The sequence below is a fragment of the Odontomachus brunneus genome, unplaced genomic scaffold (genome assembly GCF_010583005.1).
Source record: "Odontomachus brunneus isolate Ranch 3 - 2012 unplaced genomic scaffold, Obru_v1 Obru_scaffold_010, whole genome shotgun sequence".
In the NCBI taxonomy this organism is placed as follows: Eukaryota; Metazoa; Arthropoda; class Insecta; order Hymenoptera; family Formicidae; genus Odontomachus; species Odontomachus brunneus.
Genome location: NW_022639460.1, coordinates 3240111 through 3244900, shown reverse-complemented (window position 1 = coordinate 3244900; position 4790 = coordinate 3240111). Strand labels below are relative to the sequence as shown.

General features: G+C 45.8%; 1 long non-coding RNA gene across 2 annotated transcripts in view; it reads right to left on the bottom strand.

Annotated features, from left to right (window-relative positions):
- Positions 1–2462: 2462 nt before the first annotated feature.
- LOC116840531 overlaps positions 2463–4790 on the bottom strand; it is an 8363-nt gene continuing 6035 nt past the window's right edge. The window contains exons 2-3 of one of the 2 annotated variants that reach the window (XR_004377374.1): positions 2953–3241; positions 2463–2822 (exon numbers count right to left, since the gene is read on the bottom strand). This is a non-coding gene — a long non-coding RNA (uncharacterized LOC116840531). Of the gene's footprint in view, positions 3242–4790 lie in introns of both variants that reach the window. The other variant, XR_004377373.1, reaches the window with a different exon arrangement.

The following is a 4790-nucleotide window of genomic DNA, read 5'->3' as shown; positions in this document are numbered from 1 at the left end:
ATTCGAGCCGAATGGTAGCGTTTTCACGGTTCGAAATGTAAGAAGACACGCGTGACGCGTATTTTCACAAACTTCGATCACGGTGGTCCGTCTCCATCTAATGCGGAGATAATCCTCTTGGTCACGCACGAAATGTACATGTCTTTGGTAATATTTTTTGTTCGGTCGATTATTAACGCGCGCGTGTCTGTTGATCGCGCGACGCTTAATAAGCGTCTCTTGGAAAACGATGTTGTGGAATTTTTCAAATGCCGGTAAAGCATTCACAAAGAGTGCTTCTTTCGCGTTGTAACGTGAAAGAAGCAACGCGATACGAGTGAAACGCAAGGCGCGTGTGACAATTCCTCTCCCGGCACTGTGTGTGTGTGTGTGTGTGTGTGTGTGTGTGTGTGTGTGTGTGTGTGTGTGTGTGTGAAATGGTCGAAAATTTCTGACTAAATTAACCGCGGCATGCCGTGCCGTAAAGTCTTGGCCGTGTCAGACGGATGGAAAAGAATTCGGCGCCTAATTCGAGATGTTTATCCAAGCGCCGTTGCGGCCCTCCTTAATTCATACGCCCTGTTGTTGCAGCTTACCCAGCGCCAAATTTATTAAAATCGTTACGGCGCCTCTCGCGCGCGCGTGCCTTGTTATCGCCTTGTTGTCGATGAGCAATACTTTTCGCCTTTCTGCCTCCCATTGCGGTCGAAATACGTATCGTTCGATTTGAAATGTTTTCGACTACGTCGCAGCAGCGACCACCGCGGCGACGTTGGCGCGTACAACAAGCGAAAAACGAAACGAGATGAGATTGACCGGTCAAGGCCGGCGTTTGCCGTCGGAGATGCGACGGATGCAAGCTGCGACTTGTCAGCGCGACGGGGAAAACGACGGGCCTTTCCGATCAGGTTGCCTGCGCGATACAAACGATTCGATCGTTTCCTTGGAGAGGAGACAGTGTGTTGTTGCGCGCTACGCAAGGCCGAGCGAACGGACGCGCGCGCGCGAATCCAGCCTGTGAAATTGTCCGCTGTTCGAGGAATCGGGAGTGCATCCGATGTGCAAATCGGTTTAACGTTGGCGACCGTTCCCGCCGCTCCGCGTCCCCCATAAAACAACAACAGGCATCGTTTCCGCACATCGCGTTTTCAGCTCGACGCCATTATCCAACGCGACGTGACTCGTCTCTCTCTCTCTCTCTCTCTCTCTCTCTCTCTCTCTCTCTCTGTGCCGCTTATTTCCGCGTCGAATTACGACCCATCGGATATCGCGTCGCCGCCGGCGGATTCTCTCGCGCCGGTTCTTTTGGTGATAGTAGATCGAGGAATTCATTTTCAGGATCGATCGAACTGCGTCGTAATGTATTCGTCAAATGTGAATAGAGGCAAATGTAGCGACTTCCTGGATGAAGCTTTTTCTCATTCCCAGCTTCACGTTAGCGGTCGATATCGTCATTTTCGCGAGACATATCGCGAAAAATGTCTCGACGACGTCTCCCGACGCCCGAGTGCTATGCGCACTTTCGTAGTTGCACGCGATAGCTACTTGGAAACGTATGTAACCGCGCGCACCGCGTGTTCCGCGTGGCGCACAAAAGATTTAGAGAAGTTGCGGCTGAACAAACACCGTCGACACAAGAGCACGTTCCTCCCTTCGGCTTTCCTGCTCCTGGTCGTGCCGCAGCCGTGCGTCCGCAGAGAGTTTCCGATAACAAGCGAGTCTTATCGTCTCTCCGCGTGGCAATTTGCATTCCGTCGTCAATCAGCCAGTAATTATCAGATTATAATCTCGAGTGAGTCGAGTCGGATTTAGCGAAATTCGTACAGTGTAATTCGCATTTGTGGATTTCCGCTAGGCGTGACCACTTTTCGATGAATAAACGACAACCGTTTTCGCGCTTCTCCAGTAACTAATCTCAAAAGTTTGAGGATCATAAGAGAAAGCCGTTTAACCCCAGCAGTTGCACAAGTGGGCCCAAAAGCATTAACTAATAAGTCGATTGTAACGAATATATTTGTGGGGGTTTTCGAGGTCGCTGTTAGAAAAATTGCTGTTAAAATTGATAAAATCGATCATCTAGTATAGCGGACAGGATGAAAATATGAAAGAACAAAAAATAATTTATTTATTTTACTAAATTTATAATATGAGTTTTTTTTCAAAATTTTTGTTTCAATACATTCACCGTAAAAGACAAAAATATATAACATTTAATACAATATGCAATTAGTATTTTAAGTAGTAAATATGTTAAAAACGTGAATCTGACATATGTAGGCATTTAACTCGGAAAAAATGTCTTTATAATTCAACGTTAATAACGCTAGTTGACAAATACTATTACTTTTCCTAGTGCAGGAATTTTTTTAACGGAAATTTTTTAATTTTGGGACGTTGCGTCTGCCGCCAGGAAAATTCCATCAGGTCGAATTTTTTAGATATAACAAATTGACAGCGGTTTGCCTTACAGTGTCATTGTATTGTATCACCATTTGTCTAGGAAAATACCGTGCGAATGTGTTTTTTTTTTTTTTTTAATATTATCGCATAAAAAAAAAGAGTGTAAAACTGATCCAAACTGTTGTATTTGTAGGCAATATATTGTTGGAAGAAGGAGTTGCATAATCATAGGATCGCTGAAATTCGTGTATTTATATTACTTTGGTTTCGCGATCGGTAAACCAAGATAAACAATGGGCACTGCGTTTGTTTTTTGCGTTGTTAGTTGCAGAGCCATTTGGCGTAAATGGACGAGAAAGTTTATTTGCCTTATGTTTGGTATACCTGCAAATCACGATAGTGATATTGGGATGATATCGGGAAAATATGCTAGCCGGCTGCTGCTGTATGCGCCAATATGCGAAAGCGATCCAAGATGTTATATGAAAAAGAAAAACAATTTAATACTCAACAATTTGTTTTCTATATTTATGATAAAAATTCGCAGTATATCGTAAAAGTGACTTTTCGTACATCTCTCTCGAAGAGAGAGGGCCTGATGAAAATATTTCGATGGCAGAAAGATTCGCTCAGCGTTGGAAATCACTCAAGAAACAGTGCTCCAAATACTCCAAGTGCTACAAAACCTTGTAAAATAGTGTAATTTATTAATGACAACGTGTCATCTTGACAGTCAATTAATGCATCCGACTATATGGATTTAATGGAAATTTCGTAAGTCGGCGTTTTTATCTGGGGTGCCCCCGTGTTTCGCGCGTCGCATTTATCGAAACCAGTTAATATTTTCGTCAGCTGCATTGATCTGCAAAATAATGTGCGTAAATTAAAAGCAAAATTTCACCAAGTGCGAAGCGCCATGAAAAAAAATCTTTAGCGGTGTTTGCATGAAAAAACGTGTCAATGGACGAAAATGGACAATAAAAACACGGATGTGTGTTGATGGCAAACAGTGATATTAAGAGCCGCTGATACGGACGGACGGGATGCCAAAATATACCACCACTATCATATTGCCCGCCTAATTTGCGAAACGGCCGTTTTTTACGCGCGTTTAGCTACACTTGGATAATACACGCGAACAGTCATGTCGCAGGCTCTCTCCGACTGCTCTCCGACTGCTCTCGACATTTTAACGCGTGGCGCGAGCTGACGTGTGGATTGTTTTGTTAACTTTTACTTGTTTACGCCCACGCGCCGCTACGTTTTTCGCGCCGTTCAGGACGGGATAAATTCATTGTGCGAGATGTATTGTACGCTATTTATTTACTATTTAAATCCTGACTGTTAAAAAAAATACATTCCGCTATTGGAGTCGGCGGGGACTTTTAATATTAACAGCGCGCGCGCGCGCGCGCGCGCTGTGACAGTGTTCGCGGAAAATAGTGTGGATGGCTTGTTGGCCAAGTTGCAAACAGATCGGGCGGATGAAAGGGAAAGAAAAGGAAAATATATCCTTGACCGCCAGTTTCTTCCAAGCAGTATGAACTGCTGCGGAGGAAGTGCTGCGGAGTGGTACGAGCGGATCGATAACATTAACGAGTTTTCACACTCTCGTCGTGCATCTTCCGTCGTGCGTGGCATGTTAATCGCGCGGGCCGCGGATGCGGACGCGACCGACCGAGTCACCTCGTCAGCTCGTCACCTCGTCAGGAGCGTTTAGCTTCCGTTTCATTTGGTCGGAACACAGATCGGCTGTCTAAAAGACACGAGGCAACAGCCAAGACAAACCTTAAATGCTTGCTAACCAAACAGTCGGAATTAGCCGCGTTACCCGCCCACGAGAAAACCGGTGCTCTTCCACCGTTTACTCCTCTCTATGGCCATTATCTTCGCTACTCCGCCGCCCCGCGCTGTCAACCGTAACGAAGGTCAGAAAGCCACCTGTGATAGTAATGATGGCGCGCGCGAGTGTGCGATTCAATGAAGCGTGCTCCTTTATTTCGTGTCTTTGCAAACTGCACATTCCGACAAATTGGAAACGCGCGAGGAACACAACGCGTGCACGCTGTCCCGGCGATCCCGGGAAAGGTGTAGGAGAGGGCAAGCTTCGTCGGAGAGGAAACGAGACGGCGGATTTATTTCTTTAAGCCAGACAATGAGGAAGGAAATGCGGCTGATACGTTTTCAAGAAAAATAAACGCAGTTGCTCGAGAGAGGGCACGAGGGGAACGAGGCCGGATTGTGCGTCGTTTGTTTTCGTCCTGAACGAGTCGGTCGCATTGTAACGTAACTAAGCTCGTATCAAAATATTAGCAACGTCGTGACCTGTCGCGGAGAAAAAGCGAGATAGATAGAGAGAGAGAGAGAGAGAGAGAGAGAGAGAGAGAGAGAGAGAGAGAGAGAGAGAGAGA